We start from the raw sequence: 25,123 nt of genomic DNA, 5'->3' as shown, positions 1-25,123 counted from the left end.
GTTTGGATAAAACGTTAATCAGTAGAGGTCCACGTCTCATATAGCCTCTCTGCTGAGAAGGAAGTTAAACTCAAAATCAACTCAATTCTGCTAAAGAAGTATAGTTCTGTTAGGAAAGTCTACAAATGTTGGATGAAATTTGGGGGTATCCTGACCCAGTGTATTCCCCCGTTGGTGCGCCACTGCGTAAGATGTCAATTTAGGAGAGGGTCTTTGTTCCCTGTTAAATATGTCTAAATTGAATACCAGTGTTACGTTAAGGGTCTTCACTACAGCGAAATTAAACTACCGCTAATTTTAAAGTTTTTCTGTAATATCTTCAAAACAAATAAAAATATTCGAAAAGCAGAAACGTAGTGAAGTATACAATACGATTTTGCATTTGATAATGTTATCACAACTCATCTATCCTATCTGCTTTCGATTTGCAACTGTAGATAGATTTAGCAGTTTTTGCTGGTTCTTCTAAATAGCGACATATCAAAAGCAGATAGGTGAATTGTGATAAAGGCATCACATGCAAAATCGTATTGTCTAGTTCACTACGTTTCTGCTTTTGGAATATTTTTATTTGTTTTGAAGATAATACAGAAAAATTCTAAAATTAGCGGTAGTTTAATTTCGCTGTGGTGAAAACCCTTAAGTGATTTGCGGGAAATAATAATAATAAAAGAGACATATCATTGTCATTTACTACAAGCTATTGGCGCATGCAATCGTTCAAATTTCTGCCTCCATGTCAAACGAAGCGATTATCTTGTCATTACAAGTAACGACATCTCGAGGCAAGTTTGTGAAATAACATTTCAATATCTGAGACAGATAACACCAAAAGGGAAACATTTTAAACATACGAATACTGACATATAACATATTATAGGATATGTGTGAATACCTTGAGCGCGCGCGCGCACACACACACACACCTTGCTCATTGACCGCATCTGGCAAGAAGCTGGAAAGCAGGTTGGTTCTCCAGTCAGCGTGTGGCTGTGGCCAGGAGTGAAGCGTCTTCGCGGGGACTGGAACAGGCGCATTTTTTTTAGTTCCTTTTTCGTAACATGAAGCGTTAAAAAGACATGTGATGTGTGCGTAGCATTTCATCTCGGGGCTTTTTTTTTCTTTTTCTTCATTAACAACAAGATTGATTTCTGTGTGAATAAAAAAAAAAAGTGTTGGATTTGACAAAAAAAATAAATTGAAGCAAATTAAGTAATGGATGAGACGTGTAAACTAAAAGAACCAAATTATATCGTAAAAGAAAGTGATATATTTCTTGTTTAAGTGCAAAAAAATAATACTGTGGTGTCTGTGTTCATTCTTTAGTGCTTGTCTGTAAACAACAATTCTTAATTTTAGTGAATGACATAGTGTTGCTGTTCCGTTTTATTTTTAAGTGCAGTAAGAAAAAAAGTAATTATTTTAAACTACAAGGTAAGTAAATTTTGTATTTTATAAATTCATATTCGTATTGTTATCAGAAAATTGATTTATGTAATGTAACTTTTTTTGTGTGTTGTTTACAAGCAGATATAGTGTAAAACAGTGGTTCTTAAACTTTCCGATAACGCGGAACCCTGTTCATTCGGAAAGTGATCTGCGAATTGACTAATATTATTTGAAATTTCACATGATATTTTAAAAAATATACTAATCAGAATTACCACTGACTAGTGGCGAATCTTGCCCGGGGTCGGGGGGCCTAGCCCCCCCAGTTTTTTTGAGTGACAAAAATAATTTAAGCTATTATTTATATAATTTTGAAAGTGTATAGTAAATTTATGATATACCTATTATAGTCTGGATTCTGGTTGCTTCCTCAGTTTTTTATCTTCTTGATCCGACACTGACACCGCCAAGAAAAAGATCAAGAAAAATAATACAAAAAAAAGTAATTTATTCTAAAGGTAAATGATTGTTTCCTAGTGAACGAAATATCAATTGAAAATACCGTAATTTTCAAGACTAAAAATCAATGTTTTTTTTTTCTTTTAAATCCACTTGTTAAACAATGTTCTCAAATGTAAGGTGTGGGAGACACGGGTTCGATTCCCGATGGGAGCTCACGTGGTTCGGATTCCACGTTAATCAGTAGGTTCACGTCTCATATAGCCTCGCTACTGAACGGCGCGTTAAACTCAAAATCCAATCCAATTAAATGTAAGGTCACTAAACTTTTTGCTTCAACAATAATAAGACCGCAATGCAATATTATTGTTTCAGAATTGTTCTTACCTTTAATGGAAAGGAAGCGGTTAAAAACCAATCTTGTGTGTGTAAGTTATTTTCATACTTTTTGTCTTTTCACAAATTGATTCTCTGTTGCGATCTATCTTCCAAGACAATTTTACGTTGACCACACGCAATTTGATTCAAGAATCACTCGTAGTGGCGGATCTAAGAACATATTTTAGGAAGTGTTTCTTTCTTTCGGAAGGAATATCTTTCACTTGAAGTAGACCTATATAACGGTTGACCGGCTTCAGGATAGAAATTTAGTAAAGTAGAAAAACATTCAAATTTACAAACATAGGTATAATTTCTTATTGCCTTCTTTTTAGTAACTGAAAAAAATTCATCTTGCATAACAGCTGTGCGTTCCATTTTATTACATTTGAAATTTTAGGCGTCGCGGACCCCTGGTTAGGTCCCGCGGATCCTCAGGGATACGCGTGAGAACTACTGCTGCAAAATATATCAGAAAATTTGCAACGAATCCCCGACAAATTTCCTGTCAATTTACCTTTGTCAATAATTCATTGTAATTTGACACTACATTCTACACTGCGCGACTATTTTATACATTGGGAAAAAACATTACAATTCACTTGCGTAAAAACTACGCAGTTTTTCAATCTTCAACAGCGCTATAAAAGGTTATTGAATTTCAAAAGTAATCTCTTTACCATAGTCACTTTATTCATGCTTAATTTCTTATAGTTACACCTTGAATCAAAGTTTTGTTTCCTTCTGCTTATGCAAGTCTGTGTAATCTGTCCATTAGGGTTGTGATAAGTATTAAGTTGAAGCTTAAATTTTTAAGTTTTATAATGAGCGCACGGTGACTCAGTGGTAGAGCGCTTGCCTCTGGTGTGTGGGGTCCCTGGTTCGATCAACGACCAAGTAAGTTTGTGATGGACAACATCATGCCCGTGAGTTTTCTCGGGATACTCCGTTTCCTCCCACATTCTCGTGCCACCGATTCTACCGTCATTATTCACTTTCCTTCAGGTTGGTGTAAAGGGACAAGCTTTGCCGATAGATGTCACTACAGTCTTCGTGTCTCATTTTTTATTTTTATTTTTTTTATTTAGCTTTCACGAAAATTCACGATTTCTCTTACAAATTTCAACCTCGAGATTTCAAATTTTTTGAGAAAGAATTTCATAACCTATCAAAGTCAACAATCTGTGCCGATTTTTTATTTAGAATTTTCTTCATTGCTGAAACAGTTATATTGTTAAAGTTTTGGATACGCATTTCAACAATCAACCCATTTCAACAATGAAGAAAATTCTAAATAAAAAACAAATCGGCACAGATTGTTGCCTTCGATACGTTATGAAGTTCTTTCTCAAAAAATTTGAAGTCTCTAGATTGAAATTTGTAAGAGAAATCGTGAATTTTCGTGGAAGGTAAAAAAAAAAAAAAAAAAAAAAATACATGAGAGAGATACGAAGACTAGTGACATCTATCGGCAAAACTTGTCCCTTTAAACCAACCTTAATCATTTGTCTCCCTTAGCCTGCAGGGCACAATCGTGGGACGTTAAAAAACAGAAATATTTTATTATTATTATTATTATTATTATTATTATTATTATTATTATTATTATTATTATTATTATTATTATTATTATTATTATAAGTTTCCGAAGCATTTCAGTACCGTTTCACTACCTTGGGATCTTTTGTAAATACTTAAAAATGGATTAAACAAAATAATACCGTTCTCGTAACAAGATTTTCTCATTATTATCTGTATTATCTCAAATACACAAGTCACGTGAAAATACACTTTTTAGTAATTGTGTGAGAGAACCTGGCTCGATCCCAGACAAAGTAAATTTGTGGGGATACATGATCGTAAAACTGAAATCTTTGAGTTTAACGTCACACGATTATGTCTTTTAGGCTAAAGGAGACGAGGATTAAAGCTACTGAATGATGATGGATGCATTGGTGGAATGATAATGTGGGAGGACGCAGGAGTATCCCGATAAACCCACGGACACGATGTTATCCACCAGGCCAGGGATCAAACCAGGGACCCCACACTCCAAAGGGAAGCGCTCCACTACTGTGCCACCGTGTTCACGATACATGATTGTAACCAGTGGATTCTGTTGGGATTTTTTTAGAGCTCCTTCGTGGCTAAACTCCTTTGGCGCGGGATACCCGGATTCGATTCCCGGCGGGAGCTCATGTGCTTCGGATTCCACATTAATCAGTAGGTCCCGTCTCATATAGCCTCGCTGCTGAAAGGGACGTTAAACTCGAAATCAACTCAACTCTGTTGGGATTTTCCCTATTCCTCCGATATAATCCTTTCGCTAATATCCTTCATATTTTTTAAATCATCTGTCCCGTTTAGGCTACAAGGCCTAACGGAAAGACGTTGGGCTAAAGATTTCGTTTCAGTCTTTTAAGTTCTTATGATTTTGTTTTTAAATCCTATATTTCAGGTACAGTTCTCAACCTTGGTCATAAGAAAGTTAAGCCAGACAAGAGAAGAATGTCTTATAAAGAAAAATGTCTTATAAAGATCTATAGATCTATGATCCTTTTTATGTATATAGAATACTCATCTCAGTTCTATTTTCAAACCTTATACAGGGTGTTTCAAAACAACCCGACAACGTTTGAGAGGTGTTCGTTCGTTACATAACTCTTTTCTTCGTGGAAAAGTTCAGAACTTCAGCTGAAATACAGAATTTCCATAGGATTAAAAAAAAAAGTTTATTCTTTACGATTTATACGTCCTGAATGTTCTTGAAGTGGCAATGGTTGAAACAGTACTAACTACTCTTCTTTCCTCTGGACAAACTGGATTCTATTTCTCAAAACTACCAGTTTTGTACTTTTTTTTTACAAGTCGCAAAATAATATGAACCAGAAACACTTGAATAATAGTATAAGCCATTTCTAAATATTAATGCTTTAATTTGTCATGATTTTATGGTATATATGCAATAGTAAAATGTTTTATTTTTAAAAATTTGCTCTATACTTCGCGTCACCCGAATTAGCGTATGGCGTCGACCAATAAGATCGCAGTGCGCTGTTACCAAACCTTCAGTAAGGAATTTAATCATTCTTAATTGTCCACAAATACGAACAAAATCAATTATGAATGATTAGATTCCTCTCGGAAGGTTTAGTAATAGCATACTGCGAGCTTATTGGCTGATGCCATACGCCAATTAGGGCGACGCGGAGTATACTATTGGAAGACTATAGTACCTTTGAGAAATAAGCCCCTGGTCGATATAGACCGCTTGGATATCAAACTGGTGTAACTCGAAAATGGAAACTGTGCTCCTGCGTAGCATAGTCGCTAACACTCTCGCTTTTGGTGCAAGCGGTCTCGGGTTCGATTTCCGGTCGAAAAAGTGTAAGGGCCTTTTTCAGACCAGCCATATTGAGTGAGGTTTTCCTTATTCACACTAGGCAAATGCTGGGAAGATACCTAACATATAGGTCCCAAGCCGCTCTTTCCTTCCCTTTCTTCGAATAGTGTGATCACCAAGGGACGTCATCCCTCATACGTCACAGGCTAACATGGCCATAGATGCCGAAAACCCACAAATCTAATTCCTAATCCTAATCCAAAATGGAATTTTTTCAAGAGAGTACTTCGAAGTTCAATATTTTACTAAAAATTCATATTCATTTTACTGTTACAATGAAAACACAATAATGAAATTTCTTTCCTAATACTGATAGTGAATTATGTTCTCTTTATGCAATTTAGATGAGATTTTGAAGTTCAAAGTTCTCTCCTGCAAAATATAAGTTTTGGAGTTAATACCATTGGGCATCCAAGCTGTCCATAGTACTACTGTGGAATAGAATCAATCTTTGTGCTTAAGAGACGTATTGTCTACCACTGAGCTAAGAATCATCTTTGTCCGAATCGACCAAAAAAATGTGTTAGGGTATGTAAAAGTATCATATATATAAGGAAAGTGGTGGTAAACAGTAGCGTAGTGAAAGCATTTTTGTTCGGGAGATAATCAATATATTTCCTTCTCATAATATATTCACTATAACTGAGATTCACATTCGCTCAAGCTCAGGCTCACGATAACTCAGATTCACACTCGCTCAAGCTCAGGCTCACGATAACTCAGATTCACACTCGCTCAAGCTCAGACTCACGATAACTCAGATTCACACTCGCTTAAGCTCATGCTCACGATAACTCAGATTCACACTCACTCAAGCTCAGGCTCACAATAATTTAGATTCACACTCGCTCAAGCTCAGATTCACGATAACTCAGATTCACACTCGCTCAAGCTCAGGCTTACAATAACTCAGATTCACACTCGCTCAAGCTCAGGCTTACAATAACTCAGATTCACACTCGCTCAAGATCAGGCTCACGGTAACTCATATTCACACTCGCTCAAGCTCAGGCTCACGATAACTCAGATTCACACTCGCTCAAGCTCAGGTTCACACCGCGCTAGCTCGGTTTGTCGACCTGGGACTCGAGCTTGCTTGGGCTCGGGCTCTTCCTAGCTATCAACTTATAAAGCTCAATTACTGAACTCGATCCAAATTTAGACAACTCTGATCGAGACTAAAATTTAACCAACTTAAGATATTTAATAAATTTTCTAGGAAGTTTTTCATTTCTTCTGACAATAAGAAACAGTAGATTATGATTTATTGGTGACCAAAAGCAGGAAACTCCGATTTTCCCTAAAACATCTCTCAGCAATTTAAACGACTCTAGAACCACGAACTAGTTTTACTGTAAGAACCAAAAACTCATAACTTAACGGGAGAAACAGTTTGCAAAAGAACATACAATAATTGTTTCCTGTTATAAAATTAAAATTTATTTTTCTTCTTAAAGTAATTACATCCACGCGAGTATAGAGAGAAAAGGGTACGAAATACAATTTTCCTAATTAACGAAACGCCTCCAGTTCTTTGCTTTAGCGTGTCCTTTCGCAAATGAATTCGCAGAGATTGTCAAGGCGAAATCTCATCCGGTAATAATGGAACCAAATAGAACACAATCTGCAGGGAATATTTTGAAAAATAAAAAAAAAAATTAAAAATATATATATTCAATATATTTGCGTGCAAGGATCTAGTAAATCGAACTCTTCCGTGATTTCCATTTCTAATAACGGCAAAGCAAAGATAATAGGTGTTAACAGTTTTATTTTCCTCATCATCTGCTAGTTTAAAGCGGTGCTAGCCTCCATTTTCGTCTTTTAAAAGTGAAAGTAACATTTTGCTGTTTTGGTGTAACTTTCTGAAAATAGGAAAATTTACTTCTTTCTTATTTTCAAGAAAGGTAAAATATATACAGGTGGTTATTAAAATAATGGAAACATCTGGAGTTAGAAATGTATAGGGTCTATCATATGTTTCGGTTGGCAGTGGTCAAGTGGCGTCCACAGTGCCGGGCTCTTCATGATTGTGTACTAGTACAAACTATGTACTAGGTGACGAACAGTAGAATAGGAGGATGCAGTGAACTGAGTTAATGGTGATAGTGTAAAGATGGGCGACCTCTCTGATTACCGAAGAAGGAAAATTGTTGGTACTCGGTTATGTGGTAACAGTGTGAAGAAAGTCGGATGTGTCGGATTATGTTCAAGGTGATAGCCTACGAAACACTCCACAAAATCAGATCGACAAAGTGAACGAGTGGTCAGAAGAAAATCTTTACTGGTTGGTTCCATCGAGCATTAAAACGGATTGTCACTCAGAACAGTCGTACGACTGTGGTGCAAATGACGGTAAAACTCAAGCACCGCCTCCCACAGCCTGTCTCAACAATCACAATTCGCCACATGACGTGGACAAACGTTGTCGGCTTGCCAACCAGGCGGCCGAGTTTATGTGTGACTTACGTCCAAAGAAACCTATGATCCACAGTGTTTCCGCCCAACCGTGAATATTGACGGTGCCACAGCGATGCTGTGGGCCGCAAATTTCCTGGTTTTCAGTAAGTCTTGTGCTGATAACTTAACCGATCGTACCACTGGGCGTGATTACGTCGCCATTTTAAGGAGCCATGTGTGTCTTATGGTCCAGCTGTTGCCTCCGGGCAGTGATGCCATTAATCCAGGATGATATACACAGCTGAAGTGTTGTTTCAGGGATATCGAGATAAGTTGAACTTGTTCCCTTTCAAAACCCAATCCCCGGACGTGACGTAAACACAATTCAGCATCTGTTGTCTGTTTTGGAGACACGAATCCGGCGCAGATTTCCATTTTCATCATCTTTCACGGAACTGGATGATGCACTACAAGCGAAATGGTGTAATATTGCACTTGCTAGCATTCACGGTCTCTACGACTTTATTCCATGTCACATCAGAGCTGTCCTGATTGCGAAAAATGATTCAATGCCATATTGATCTCATAAGTTGCACTACGTTTTTAGATATTTCTATTACATATTTTGATAACCATCTGCACATGAGTAACGAGTCCCGGTGGGAACACTCGGTCGAAAGGTGTAAAAGCTTTTTCATTTCAGCCATTCTGAGCAGATGCCGGGATGATACCTATCATATAGGTCCCAGGCCGCTTTCTTCCTTCCCCAATCCTTTCTTTCTTCTCTTTCCTCGGATAGTGTGCTCGCTGAGTGACGTCATTTCTCAAGCGTGACGGGCTAACATGGCCATAGATGCCGAAAGCCCAGAAATCTAAATTTTAAATCCTTGAGTAACAACTAGAAAGGTTCTCAAACCTCAAAGTTTGAGGGAACTGGCTAATTTTGTCTACAGAGGTTCTCATAGTAGCATTGAAAGAAATTCTTTGCTCTCGATCTATTCCTGTAAGGTTATGTATTAAAATTGCGATGTATTAAAATTGTTAGATATTTCTTAAAAAAAAAAAAAAAAAAAAAAAAAAAACTTATGAAAGCGCCTGTCAGGTTATGTAAAACTAGCAAATCTATATGTAAGAATGGTTGCATAGTTTTAGGTGTCAGCTCCATTTAATTCTAAGGGAGAAATGGTTTTTCAGGGATCATTCCACTGTAGCATGAGATTATTCGAGACTTCTTTTCTATAAACCTGGTAACCATTTATTCTGATGATCGTACAAGATTTGCTTGAAATGAGTCAATAGAATTTCAGTTGTTCCCGCGGATAAAAAGATAAGTTCGTTGGTTTGGAGTATACTTTCCCTTGGAGCACTCAGGTTATATTATATTTAGACCTACAGCTTTTCGTGGGATCCGAACTACCTAAATTCACGCCGGGAATTGAATATGGATCTCTCATCACCAAAGTGGTATACTCCACAGGACGGCTCTTTACGGATAAATGAACAGCATGTGATATTTTTTTAACTTGGGGTCCTTGGTTCGATCCCAGCTCGCGCGAAGTGAGCTCTGTGGTGGACAAACTCCGTGTGCGTGGGTTTCCTCGCGGTTCTCCCATTTCCTCGCATTTTCTTCATTCTACCGTTTCATTTATTTCTCATAAGCGTCTCCTTCAGCGTAGCCAGCATAATAGTGGACGTAAAACTTAAAGATTTCATTTCATTTTTTTTAAAACAGAATAGACATCTCTGCAACAAGAAACTAGTTTTAAAACTTATTAACACAAGACGAACGGGACTCAAGCGTGGGCGGAGGTAGGAATTGTTTGCTGGGGGGCAGACCTTTCATTTGCTGGAGGGGGCACGGTAAATACAAATGAGAATTGAAGGGGCTTATAAGTGGCATTTTTATTTTTTGTCAAAAAGTTGGGGGGCAATGCCCCCCATAGCTCCGCCCATGGACTTAAGTCACCAATTTTCTCGCTCAAAGTATTTAGTTTAAAATATGTAGAAAAGTGAACTTATAAAACCATATGTATTAATGTCCAACATCTTCTTTCGCATTGTGTTTCTCTTCCAACCTTGTTATTTGGTGGTTGTCAACATCAGCATTCGTCATCATCTCATGCTTGGAGCACACAAGTCATTTCATGGTTTTATGGTGACTGCAAAAGAAGCCCAGATGGCAGACGCGGCTCCAGATATTCTTCCCTAGTGACTTTCCTTTTTTTTTTTTTTTTCAAGAAGAAAACTCCTCAAGTAGCACTCGAAAAGTCACCGTTAATCGTCAGCTGAACAGTTAAATAAAGACTTCTCTTCCACAAAACCTTCCTTTTTCCTAATCGTGCTTAATTGCGTCACCTCCGGTACGTAAATGTATGCTTAAACAGTACTTCCGCTATTCTTTAAAAAAAAAGCTCAGTTTCAGTTCTTTTACGGATAGTTTGTCCCTAAATAGCGGTTAAATGATAGAACGGCATTATGTGTTTGTGTAGGCAACTCACATAACTTTTGCAATACTCTCAAATCATCATTATACACTAAAATCCGATTGCATTGGATCAATCCTACATCTCACTATTAAAACCTCCCGGAAATTTCGTAGATCAGTACTCTTCTATTTTGTTGCTATTTCCACACTAGATTCCGACTACGGTTACTTCAATCATATTCCCTAGGAGGGGCGCACCCACGTAGGGGACCAGTGGGTTTGGATCCCCTATAAAACCTGATAATTCGACATATTTATTGTATATTTTCTTAATAAAACTATACTTGTTTAGTAGAGAAACAATTGATGTAAACATTTTGATCTTACACTTCATTTATACTTTTTCTTTCGTTATAAAACCAATCTAGTTTTCTTTTTTCTTTTTTTTTTTAGAATATAGGTGCAGGGGCGTCATTTAGGGGGGCAGAGAGCGGCATTTGCCCCCCCCCCTGAGTTTGAGGTGTATATAGATTTTATCAATAGAATAGTAGTAAATCAGTGAAAAACGCGAAATTTTACTTATATCAAGGGGTCTTGCCCCCCCCCCCAAGCAAAATCTGAAATGATGCTCCTGTATAGGTGGCAGTACTGAACGATTTCTTATCGTTTCTTCGGGTATAGAATAACATCGGTTCAATACTGTGTAGGCGTGATGTCTTGTAGTATTAGGTCCCCCAAACTTTGGCCCCCTCCCAAGAAACTTTTTTGGATATGCACATGTTCTCTAGTAATTTGTTTTTATAGTTTTATCACAATCTAGTCTCTGGAGCAGGGGCGGATAGAGCAGGATAGACTTCTGGGGAAGACAGTGAGTTCCAATACTGCTGCTTAGAGCTACTTTCCAGAGCTCCAAACTCTGGGATGGGTTTTATATAAATAAGAGTTTCCTCTTCCGGAGGGTGGGGGCGATCGCACCAATCGCCCCCTGGATGCAACCCTGTTCTGCAGTGTATCTAACTTCTTTGTGTATAGTTGTATGATCCACTGGGCCGCGTCTGGACCACCCCAAACTTTGTAATTCGACATACATTTATACATTTCCTTTATAAAACTGTAATTGTTTATTGCAGAAATAGTTGAAACTAGCTGAACCTGCGCTCTCTACACAGCGCATCATTCACATATGAGCATGAATCTCCTGGTCATTCCTCACATCTGTAACATATCCCTTTACAGAACAAGTGAAAGACCTCTTGATAAAAATGAGCAAATTTTCGATTATTTTTTCAATATCTCGCACCGTTTGCAAGATTTGAGTTTACTTCCGGTTGGAGTTTCTAATTCCTGTATGAGCAGCGCTTTCTTTCTTCTTCCATGCAGTATGTATTAAGCAACTACATTACATACACAATTTATTATAATGTCAATGATATATGGTGTTCATTGGGCTCATTGGAGATTCATCTTAGACTGGAGAAATGGTTATCCTTCGTTTTTCATTATCATTTGACCATGAGACAAAACGCCTGAGGGATATACAACCCCTGTATACAACTATGTGGTATTAGAATGTATAACTCGTAGTATATGTTTTTTTTTTTTTTAATTTCAGCACTTCAAGTGTACCCCTAAAAATGTAATAAAGAAATAACGGCCATATTTTTTTTAAACATTCAATTAGAACTTGAAAATCTACACAAAATTTTGGAATCGGCACGTTTCTAGCACTTGTATTTTTAGATATCTCATTGCCGAAAGAATTAGAGACAAACATATAAACTTTTTCTTTGGATACAAACATAAACCTAGCATTTTAATGTATAGATAGCGGAAGGATTTGATTTTCCACTTTATCTGTCCTCCAAGAAATCAGTGGTGGATCTATCGCGGGACAGGAGGTGCTAGGATCAACCAGTTTTTGGCGACAAAAATAATTTAAGCTTTTATTTATATATTTTTGGAAGTTTATAGTAATTTTATGATATACCTATAGTACACATAATCTGGGCACACACATAGTCTGGGTTGTGGCTTCCCCCTCCCCCAGTTTTCACCTTCTAGATCCACCTCTGCCAGAAATGATGATGATGATGATAATAGTGATAGGTTAGAGATGGAAAGTGATCATTGTTGCTCTTCTGTTCTATGAAAACATAATGGAAGCAAAAGACTTCCTTGCACCATGAACATTTTATATGTGTAATTGCGTTCCATCCATCAAGGGAACAGTTCGCATAACCAAAGCGAAAGCAAATTCAACAGGTGATTCCAAAGGTATATAATTTGTTCGGTGCATCATTTCTTAATAGAACAGAACAACAGTGATCAATTTTCATCTCTAGCCTATCATTATTGTGAACAGTATAATGACTAATTTTAACTAACAAACCCATTAGTTAACAGTTTTCTCTGTTATCTCCGATAGATTTCGATTCATATGTCAATAGTTGTTTCTAATAATGTTGTATTAACGCGTTTAAATGTTCATATACAAGTACTTATATTTTCATATAAACTTCCAAATTGAATCTCTGAAACAGTTCTCAACCGTACAGGAATTTTATTAGTTTGTTGTAAGCAGTATGAATTGGCCTTTTAAATGGCATGCTTAGTTTCTCTGCAGGGGAGTGCTTTCTCCCGAACTTCCCTTGTAACTGGGTTTTTGGTGAACAAACACCGTGTGCCTGGGATTGCTCGGAATTCTTCCCTTTCCTCCCACTTTCTTAATTCCACCATTTCATTCGTTTCTCATCATCACAGTCTCCTTTAGTCTGCATGGCATAAAGTGAGACGAAAAACTGAAGTATATCATTTCACTTCATTTTTCCTTGATACTTAACTTTTTATAATAGAATTAGGAATAGACCCGGAACATTTTAAAATCACTTCCTTTAGTCTCGTGATAATGACTCGAATTCGTCACCACACTAATATTTGTTTTGCGAAACGTTTACTCAACTGATTTATTAGTTCCGACATGTATTGACACAAGTTATATATGCGGTGTGCATGAACCCTTGTTTGCCGACTGTAGCAGACATATCAATTTATCTACTTGTTCTATTGGAGACTCGAGTGAACAGCAGGTTACAACTTCATTCACTCTTAAAAGAAACGTGAAGCCAATTCGTAATTAAAGTATCACCCAAAGATAGCACTTAAAAAAAAAAAATACTCGTTATTCAAGAACTACAGAAAGAGAGTTGTGACTAGCATTCGGAAGTATATTCGCTAGATAATTCTTTTCTTGCTTTTTAAATTCTGTTTCATTCCAGTTCAATTTTGACAGTTATAAATGTCCCAGTCTGCAAGAACAGCCTTTGAATTTAGGGACGTCGTGATTTATTACTGGGAGAACATTGGATCCATTCGTTTAACATACTGACACCTCTGGTAATCAACATATCACTAACCACAAAATACTAAATACTTTTCTCTGTTACAGAAGAGACTGGGATAACGGAAATGGCTTACTTGTGCTCGTGGGTCTTTTGCTTGTACTCATTTTTAGAAAATACTTGATTTACGGTGTTAATGATCATTTATCGATTTAGGGTTTTGATTTCAGGGCTTTCGACATATGAGGGATGACGCCCCTCGGTGAGCACACTTTCCGGGGAAAGGTAAGGAAGGAGGCGACCTGGAACCTATAAGTTAGGTACCACCCCAACATTTGCCTGATGTGAATTAGGAAAACCCCATTCAGCATGCTTGACCTGAAAAAGCTCTTTACACACTTTTTTGACCGCGTGCCCCCACCGGGAATCAAACTCGGGACCGCTCGCACCGAAGGCGAGAGCATTAGCGACTACACTACGCGGTGTCACTGATCACTTATCGAAGAGCTTGAGTCCTCGTGGAGCGACAATCAACTCTGAAGCCGATAATTGATTGATTGATTTACATTGATTGATTGATTTCCATTTGTACGTCCTTTGTCAGCAGCGAGGCATTAACGGCACACATTCTATCCGCTAGACTAGGGGTTAGGGGTATTGAAACAGATAGGTTACTGTTGAACAAAGTATTTCTTTAATGTAAAAAAATCAAAGCTCCACACGTCTGTATCATTCTCAAATATACTTTGTTCAATCTAATTTATTTTTAAGTTCTTCTCGACACGGGAGAAAAAAAGTAATCTATTCCGAAGATAATCCATTCCTGATTTTCACAGCAACAGCTTACAGTTAAGGATTTTGTATCTAGTAAAGTTATGTGGATAAAGATCAGGAGACGATAGAGGCCACTTCGTAGGCTCTCTTCTCTCAATACATTATTACTTTTAAAAAAAAGAAGTCTCTAGCGGTGATTATCAAAAGGCGTTGAGAACCAGAAAAGGACTTGGACCTCGAAACTTTTGCACATCATTGACTAGCTGCTAAACACAATTAATTGAACAGGTTAAGATTACTGGTTAACATGGTTAGTTCGTAACCTTTAGGTTTCGAATTGAATCCGATGACCTGTCTTTCTGGCAAAGAATTCTTAGCTTTTTTCTTTGGTTTTACCACATCAATATGGGGATCGTACCTTTTAACTATAGATCCTGGCTTTTTTTTCTTTTTTTTTTAACCAATTTCTTTCCCATTGCTGTTCTTTGTTGATTGTAAAATTCACGTGTAAATTAGCTTGACTGACAATATCTAGAACTTAATAAAATAAATAAATATATTTCTTAGCTGATCTTGCTGACGACCTAGTGGAATGAGGCCTGCCAGTATTTTAAGAGGACACACCGATATCTTCTTGAAAATGAACAGTAGTAAGTTTACTTCAACGTTAGAATCAAAAGTTCAAAATTCTCAGGTCATTTTCAAATACGAACGTCGTCAAATGATTAGTATGAGGTTTCTAGTGTGTGTGGTTCCCGGTTTGATTACCAGCAAGAACAAAGCACATTCAGTTTTTTTTGTTTGTTTGTTTCTTTAATAGCCTCCACTTCCCCCTGCCTTGGCCGATTCCTTATGGCCTTATTAATGGCAGACGCTACTTGCCTCCTGCCTTTGTCCCCTCTCTGATATTTTCTTATCCCTTTCTATCTCTCTCTGCCATTCTTTCGGCTATTTTATACCTCAGCAGGTTGAGGTGAGACATTTTCCTATTCAGTGTTAACATATTCATATTCAGTGTTAACATATTCATATTCAGTGTTAACATATTCATATTCAGTGTTAACATATTCATATAACAGTGTTATATTCATATTCAGTGTTAACATATTCATATTCAGTGTTAACATATTCGTATTCAGTGTTAACATATTCATATTCAGTGTTAACATATTCATATTCAGTGTTAACATATTCATATAACAGTGTTAACATATTCATATTCAGTGTTAACATATTCATATAACAGTGTTATATTCATATTCAGTGTTAACATATTCATATTCAGTGTTAACATATTCATATAACAGTGTTATATTCATATTCAGTGTTAACATATTCATATTCAGTGTTAACATATTTATATTCAGTGTTAACATATTCATATAACAGTGTTATATTCATATTCAGTGTTAACATATTCATATTCAGTGTTAACATATTCGTATTCAGTGTTAACATATTCATATTCAGTGTTAACATATTCATATTCAGTGTTAACTTGTCATCATGTAGCACTTAGACCAAACAAAACCATTTGGCGTAACAATTCATTCTGTGAGCCTAAGCCTGCCCCAGCGCCATCTGCTAGCGACCGGCTAAACTACGTCCAGTCTAGCGGCAAGCATCAGGAGCTTTCTAGATCTAGTGGCCGTCACGTCTTGTTTTCACGTTACTCCCCAGTTTACCTCACGGCGTTGGGTGGACGCCCAAAATTGGGAAGCACCAGGCGGAAATCTAACCCGGGACCACGCGGACATGAGTCCAACGCTGTAGCCACTAGAGTAAGTACGGTCCTCAATATAGCACTTCGAGCTACTTTAATTAAGAGGTAGCAAACTCCAACTTGGAAAACCAGAAATAATGACCATGGGAGTTGATGCCAAGGCCTCTGGCTGGCCGTGGCCCATCGTCATGAGTTAAGGTTCTTCACTACAGCGAAATTAAACTACCGCTAATTTTAGTGTTTTTCTGTAATATCTTCAAAACAAATAAAAAATATTCGAAAAGCAGAAATTTTAGTGAACTAGATTATACGATTTTGCATGTGATACCATTATCACAACTCAACTATTTGCTTTCGATTTGCAACTGTAGATAGATTTAGCATTTTTTGTGGGTTCTGTAAATAGCGGCATACCAAAAGCAGATAGGTGAATTGTAGTAAAGGTATCACATGCAAAATCGTATTGTCTAGTTCACTACGTTTCTGTTTTTCCAATATTTTTATTTGTTTTGAAGATATTACAGAAAAACTCTAAAATTAGCGGTAGTTTAATTTCGCTGTAGTGAAGACCCTTAAGTAATGAAGGAAGTAAGGAAGACGATGGATCCGGAAGACAGATTATCTTATCTTTTGTTTCAAATAAATCCTCTTTAATTATCTTGCAGAAAAATTCTTTTGTATTCATTTTTATTATCATTTTCTAAATGAACTTCTCATTTATTAATTAAATTACGTATTTTAACTATAAATTGAATCGAAAACATGCGCTTAACAATACTATAAACAGTTTATTGTCAAAGGCAGGAAAACGGAAATCCTAAACCCATAATTTATGCCTGCGAAAAAAATATTTGGTTTTCTTCGGTTAGAAACACTATTAGCTCACGTTTCAATAAGCCGGCCGGAGAAGGTTAGAAATAAAAAGTTAAAAAAAAAAGTTAATTATAAAAAAAAAGAAAAATCCAAGATCGTTGCCTAGATGTGGAAAAAGGTAGGCACAGAACAAACGGTGTTGCCAACTACTACATCGAAATAAATTTAAATACACGCTCATTTTTGTTTTATGTCATATAATGTAGTATCGTACGTGAGAATGAAAGACGTAAATATAATGAACTCCGTCGCTGTTATATGGTTAGAGTACGTGTGAAAGGCTTTCCGAGTTCGAATCCAATGTTAAGCACGTTCCTTAAAACCTTGATGTTAAAAAGTAACGTTAATTTTAAACCCTTTTTCAACGATCTCTAGGATCGGGCACGTAAGTAGGAATTTATTTCAACGGAGGGTTCGAAGCTTTTCGGGGGGAGGGGGGCATTGAGATAAATTATATTAAAATTTATTAAAATTACCTCTAAATTTACAGAAATGTCGTTATTTCGGAGGAGGAGGGTCTGAACACTCAGAACCCACGCCCTGAGTACATCCTTGATTAAAGTCCATGCTTATGGAGTTTAATCTATATACAGGGTTGTTACAAATGATTGTCCCGATTTCATAAATTCACTGCAGCTTTATTATTGGAGGTATCCGACAAAACTTTGCTGGCGAATTGAAAAAAAAAAAAAATTACTGTTATATTGGAAGTGGTCTATATATGCTCCCCTAGCAATTCTGCAAATACCAGGATCGATAATCAAGTTCTTTCCACAGCCAGTGCAACATAACGCTATAAATCCATTGGAACTTAACAAAGTATGCCGTGTTTTTCGTGGCCTTTCAGTAAAATATATCGTGAATCGAAAATGGTTGGGAAGTGTTTCTTTAAAGAAACTCATCGTTTAACTTCCTCTGTCAAAATGAAAATAAAATAAAATCTTTCAGTTTTACGTCCCACAGTTATGCTAACTAGGCTAAAGGGGGATTTAGGATTTAGATTTCTGGGCTTTCGGCATCTAAGGCCATTGAACCCGTCACGTTTTGATGGATGACGTCCCTCGGCGAGCACACAGTCCGGGGAAAGGTAGGAAGGAAGCGGCCTGGGACCTATAAGTTAGGTACCACCCCGGCATTTGCTTGGTGCAAATGAGGAAAAACCAGGAATACCTCATTCAGAGTGGCTGTTACACTTTTTCGACCGAGTGCCCCCACCGGGAATCGAACCCGGGACCACTCACACCGAAGGCGAGAGCGTTAGCGACTACGCTACGCGGGGGCTGCCTAGGCTAAAAGAGATGGTGATGAGAATTGAATGAAATTTTGGAATGAAGAAAGTGGAAGGAAACAGAAGAACCTCGAGAAAACCCACGCACACTGTGTTTGTCTACCACAAAGCTCACTTGGCGCGAGCTGGGATCGATCCAAGAATTCCATGCACTACTGATGAACGCTCTACCACTGAGCCACCGCGGTCCCGCAATAATATTCAGAATTGCAAAGAGTCACTTCTTGATAGAAACTTATAGTTCTTCAATAGTATAAATTATATTAATATTATTAATAAAAGAATCATGGCTTTTAGTAAAGTATATCGTCATGCCGAAAAGGTTGGGAATTCCATTTTAAAGAAAGACTCATTGTTTAATTTTCCCCTGGGGAATCGAGCGGTCATAGTCTAATAGTTACCGCCCTTCATTTGTAATCCAGAAATCTTTCGTTCGAGTTCAGTGATGAGCCATCTTGACAAATGTTTATTCCCAGAGATTTCTCTCATGGTGAATACCAGAATGGTATCGAAACTCTTTCATGACTACCGGTATATGTTTGGTGTGAATGTTTACTGCAAAGGACATACTGTGGAGACTCATGTGGTTTGGATCCAATGTTAAACTGTTTGGGTCCTCATCTCATTTAATTTCGTGCTCGAAAGGGAAGATCAACTCCTAACAAATTAACAGGATGAGTACCTGTTCGGTTCTTCCCAATCCCCTTCCCATTTGTTGTTGTTTGTTCGTTTGCTTATGGATAGATTTGCCTACTAGAAGAAACTAAAATTTTCGTGTTAAGATATCAGCCTAGCAGAGCTCTTCCAGTAGAAACAGATACACTTTCTGATACGAGATAGTGTAAACCCTGGTGTTGTAGGTAACTCTGTACAGTTATATCCTGTTGGACTAGTGACTATCGTGCGCTCTTTTGGTGTACGAGACCCCAGGTTCGATCCCCAGTGGGAGACATTTGAGATAGAAACGCTTACGGTGATACGGATTCCCATTAAAGGCCGGCTCTACCATATGTGTAACATGTGTATTTGCACGGGGCTTCAAGTTTCAAGAGGCGGTAAAATCTGTCATAACTATATTATTTAAAATAAATATTTCTCGTTGGAAACAGACTTCATGATGATGGTAGTTAAATTTACAAAGCTAACCTCCTATTTGAATACTACATTTATAAATCATGTTTAGGTCGCATTAGTTTAAGGTCACATGGACAGTGCTACAGCAAATGGTTAAAGAAATCCAGCATGAATTGCTTGATTGTTGTCAAATACAAGAACTCAATTTTCGAATAATAGCGAACACCTGTTTTATTTAGTTAGTTATCACAGTTTTGATATGAAAACTAGTCTTGTCTTTGACACAAACGAGTTCCTTATCATTGAAGGTGGATTTTTTAAAATGTTCTAACATATGTAAAAGAAAAATCAAGAGATAAAGATAAAAGAGCTAGTTGCACTGGAATTACAAAGTGATATATTGAAATTGAAGCTTGATATTGAATTCTATGATAAGGATTACCATCTTTCCTCTTCAGATGTGTTTGCTTTACCTTTCACTAACATTATTATTTAAAGAAAAAGCGTGATTGTATTTGCAGTGTTTAGGATTTTCTGAGTGCGAGTGCTTTTCCCTCCCCTTCGGTGTTCATGATGGGGTAGCATACTTAGAATCGTGACTTTAGGATTTGTTCTTTCTGGAGAAAGGGAGTGGGAAATTATCCCATTGCACGGGGCGGCAAATTGCCTAGGGCCGACTCTTTCTATAGAAGCATGGTGCTGTAAAAGGGACACTAATGCTGACAGATATGTATTCAGAGTTAATAATTGTCCTAGCAGCCAGCTGTCAAATAAATAAATAACCTTTTTGCATATAATCGGCCTTGAAGCCAAACCAAGGCTTGTATTTTGCATCTATTTGTATCGGATGGTAACACTGTGGTTGTAAGCCAGAGCGAGTAGTCTGCATATGTGGGTCGTGATTGCATGCCCAAGGGAGAACTAAGAAATACTTGGTAGTGGAACTGTGACGAAGCTTAACATTTATAACACGTTTGTGGATAGCTTCCTAAACAGAAACAGAAGCTCCGTCCCTAATTAGTCTCAACGCCATCAAGTGAACCAATTCCCTTCGCGTACACCCACTCGCCGTCCCGGCATGACATCGTTCGCAAATTTTTTTTACGAAACGGGCAATCAGGCGTTGCGACTACAACAAATGTTTGAAATTCCTCCCTTCCTGTTTTTTTGACTAATATCATCACATTTTCTTCGTATGTTCTAAGCAATAAAGATGTTATTTTTATTAGCGAAAACTGTTATTTTTAATTGTTTAACATGGTCCTTCAACAATACATGTTAAACCTATATTTGGTTTATTGTTAGTGGTACAGACGAAAGCAATTTAATGCTTGTGGTATTTAGTAGGTCTTTTTTTTTTTTTTTACAGTTTCTTTTAACACTATTTGCTGAGCCCGTCCGCTTCGCTGCGCAAATTCTAATTTTTTTTGTACCAGTGGCGGATCCAGCTTGGGACCGGGGGTATCTAGACCTCCTAAGGTTTTTGAGTAGCAAAAATAATTGAAGTTATTATTTATAGACCTACATTTTTGAATATTTATAGTAAACTTATGATACATTTATCATAGTCTGGTTGGTCCCCCCAGTTTTTACTTTCTAGGGTGTACAACAGGGCCACTGCTCTATACCCTGCAAATATTAATGTTTGTCTTTATTTCTTCTTAAGGACCGCGGTGGCTCAGTGGTACAGCGTTCACCTCTGGTGTTTGGGGTCCCGGGTTCGATCCCAGCCCCCGCCAATTGAACTTTGTGGTGGACAAACACCGTGTGCGTAGAATTTCTCGGGGTTCTCCCGTTTCCTCCCACTTTCTTCATTCCACCATTTCACTTATTACTCATCATCACCGTCTCCTTTAGCCTCAGCGGTATAACCGTGGGACGTAAAACTCAAAGATTTCATTTCATTTTTATTTCTTTTTAAATATGCCGTTGCAAACAAAAGGCTAACAGCGAACTGTAGTCGCATGGAAGAATGAGTTGCCTTTTGACGTCATAGATTATCTCAGGGTTATTCATGAGACGAGACGAGACGAGACAATTTTTGTGACGCGATACCGGAGCAGACACAGCTCTGCCGATAGAAATATTCAAAGGTTTTGTGGATTTAATTATCGTGCTAGCAGTAGCGTGCGCAGAAAATCATCAAGGGTGAGAAGTTTCAAGTTCTCAAGCTCATAGCGTTCCAGGATCTTCATATGGTGAATATTTATTTTTTATGATGTTTTTTTTAAAAGGGGGATTTAAAATCTGGAACCCCCTCCTTTCCACGTACACCACTGCATGTTAGACTTATTATATGCATAAAATATCAGTTTAATTCTTTAAATTTACAAACATAACTCACGTTTAGGTTTTCACACAGAATATATAGATTTTACATAAAAGTATGTACGGATTTTAGAACGTGAAAACCTAATTTTTATACCAATAAAAATGTGGCTTTCATGATTTTGTGTCTCTTTCTTTGTTTCGGACAGTTTTGTGTACTTGCTTCAAGTTTCAATTTAGATAACTCTAAAGCAAACACGACAAAATGTATATAATCTTCAGGCACTCATTAGTGCTTGGGGTCCCGGGTTAAAACCCAGTTCCCGCCAAGTGAACTTTATGATGGACAAACACAGTGTTTGTGGGTTTCCTTGGGGTTCTCCCCTTTCCTTCCACTTTCTTCATTCCACCATTTCATTCATTACTCATCATCACTGTCTTCTTTAGCCTAGCCGGCATAACCGTGGGAGTAAAACAAAAAAAAAAAAAAAAATCATATCATTTCAAGATTGGTAGGCAGTCAAAATTACACCCCTGGAATGATTGGTTACGTAGCAAGTTCAGATTACCTCCGTTGAGTTGAACCTACGCTTTCCAATGGTGGATACTTTATTCCTTATGACTCCCACAGTCACCCATCCGAGGATGCAGTAGATACTCACAACAAGATTACGTATGATATGCGAAAAACTAGTGTTCTCTTATCAATCAGTTAATTACTGGTTTGAAAGATTTGCGATAGGCTGAATAACACAGTCCACAACAAAACTTCCGCCATTTTTACAATGGTTGCTAATTGTCTTCTAAAAGCTAATAACACAGATTTCCTAGTTACACCTGTTGGTAACGGAATCTAGTATGGGTCTACTGCCATATCCAGGCCTGCACTGAACCGTTTAAGAGACTTCACCACAGAGACGGATCTAGAAGGTAAAACTGGGGAGCCAGCCAGAACCCAGATTATGAGAGGTATATTATGAGTTTACTATTAATTTACTAAAACTGGGGAGGCATAGACCCCCGGCCCCGGGCCAGATCCTGCACTGCTTCACCATAGTGGTGACAGGAGGTGTCCAAACACCACCAGCTACCATATTCCATGGTTTCATTACAACCTGATGGAGTCCACTCAATCCGGGTGCTTCCTGGAAAGCATATCTAGTCTTGTAAGAGAGGTACAACGTAAATTAGTGGTCTCAATGACATGCAAATCGATGATTTGGAATTAAGACAAACCTTTCGTGGCCTGGTATAATTAAATGACTATTGTGACTGTGTAAATGGATACCGAAACTATTACTACTTCTATTTCTGCAGTTACAGCCTACGAGAGCCTATAACCGCCATATCCAGGTCCCTAATTATAAAAGGGAGACATGTCAGTCGGTAAGTCACGCCATTTTCGAATGTTAAACAATCTTGCTTAAGAGACTTGTAATGTTGGTTGTAGGAAGGCAGAGGCAAAATTAGAATTCTAGTAATAAACAATAAAAGTCTCAGTGCATCACATTAATACTTAATAGTAAACAATGACCCTAATAAATGTTAATATGTGCACTATCGTTTGCCTGACTGACGCCAATAGATGTTGCTATTTGTGGGATTGGTGTGTATAATGAAATACATTAATGAACTAACTAACTAACCCTATGGCCTATGGAACCCGGAGGTTCAATGCCGCGTTCACAAAAGCTCTCCACTGATTTCTATCCTTAGCTAACTGCATCCAGTTTCTACTTTGTATTCCAATCTCTGCGAGATCCATCTTAATATTGTCCTCCCATCTGCGCCTAAGTCTTCCTAATGGTCGTTTTCCGATTGGTCTTCCAGAGACTTTGAAAGCATTTCTACTTTCTTCCATTCTAGCTACATGACCCGCCCACCTAAGCCTCCTAGACTTTATTACTCTAACAATGTTTGGCAAACCGTATAAATTATGTAGTCCCTCGTTATGAAGTTTCCACAATTTCCCATTCCCGTTCCTTTTGGGTCCGAATATTCGCCTCAGGATCTTGTTCTCAAATACTTTTAGTCTATGTTCTTCCCTCAGAGTAAGCGACCACGTTTCGGAACCATACAGAACAACAGGCAAGATTATCGTTTTGTATATTTTAAGCTTCAGACTCCTCGACAGAATTCGCGACGACAAGAGATTTTCAACCGAATAGTAACACGAATTATCTGCTTTTAGTCGACATTTAATTTCTTCGTGAATATGATTTTCTTCTGTTAATATTGATCCTAGATATCTGAAAGTATCCACGATTTGATAAAGTATTATTTAATATTTTAACGCATCCATAATTTTCCGTATTACGGTCCCGACGAGCTTCCACGTATTTAGTTTTCTCTGCATTTACTTCTAAACCAATGTCCCTGCAAGCATTTAATGACCTCTGCATTTCTTTCTATTGTTCTCCTATCATCCCCTATTAAATTTACATCAGAATACGCCATAACCTGGTGAACACCGTTCAACTCTAAGCTCTGATTGTTATCTTTGATTTTCCTTATAGCGTATTCCAGAACGAAGTTAAATAATAATGGCGACAATGCATCTCCTTGTTTCAGGCCATTTTCGACGTGAAAGCTCGTGAACAAAAATTTTGCTACCCGGATTTTACTTTGGGATTCCTTTAAACATACCTTAATTAATCTAATTAGCATTCGGTATTCCAAATTCTGTAAGAATGTTGTACAATGCTTCTCTCCTGACCGAGTCTATTAATGATTACATTAAAGTGAAAAAGAGTTGGACTGGTTGATATCCAAACCTTAAAAAAAAAAAAAAAAAAAAAAAAAAAAAGAGAGAGAGAGAGAGAGAGAGAGAAAAGTTAGTTCGAGCTTGGACGCAATAAATGGTTAAAATTTAAGCAAAACTAGCAGAAATGAAGTCAGAAAATAACGTGAAGTGAAGCGAAGAAAGTTTTCTTGATCGGTCTCAACGATCGGATAAATCCTACAGTTTATTGGATGAGCCAGAGACACATAAAATTGCGTATAAAATGGTGCAAATATCTAACTATGTATAGCAGAACAGTTGCATCAACTTCAAATTTTAATTGTATCAATTCCCCATCAACAAATATAGTATGCTCTATGATACTAACTATGTATAGCAGACCCAAACTATAATAATAATAATAATAATAATAATAATAATAATAATAATAATAATAATAATAATAATAATAATAATAATAATAATAATAATAATAATAATAATCTCTTACTAACGATAGGTCAGATGGATTTAAGTTACATGATGTATTTGATCCTATTACCATACCATTATATAATGCTGGGGGTGAGTCCTGGGGGTCCGTACCCC

At 37.4% G+C, this 25,123-nt stretch overlaps 1 protein-coding gene and 1 non-coding gene across 2 annotated transcripts in view; one reads left to right on the top strand and one right to left on the bottom strand.

The window, feature by feature from the left end:
• Positions 1-1,003: 1,003 nt before the first annotated feature.
• The window catches only part of LOC145692659 (uncharacterized), a 336,073-nt gene continuing 311,953 nt past the window's right edge, over positions 1,004-25,123 (top strand). The window contains exon 1 of the mRNA XM_081768031.1: positions 1,004-1,434. The gene's annotated coding sequence lies outside the window, so the exon portion shown is untranslated. The remainder of the gene's footprint in view (positions 1,435-25,123) is intronic.
• On the bottom strand, positions 18,369-18,443 carry TRNAR-UCG (transfer RNA arginine (anticodon UCG)). The gene has a single exon. It is a non-coding gene; the product is annotated as a tRNA-Arg (tRNA).

Source organism: Thermobia domestica, chromosome 8 (assembly GCF_964235325.1).
Source record: "Thermobia domestica chromosome 8, izTheDome1.hap1.1, whole genome shotgun sequence".
NCBI lineage: Eukaryota > Metazoa > Arthropoda > Insecta > Zygentoma > Lepismatidae > Thermobia > Thermobia domestica.
The sequence above is the reverse complement of the archived record's forward strand: the minus strand, read 5'-3'. Positions and strand labels throughout refer to the sequence as shown.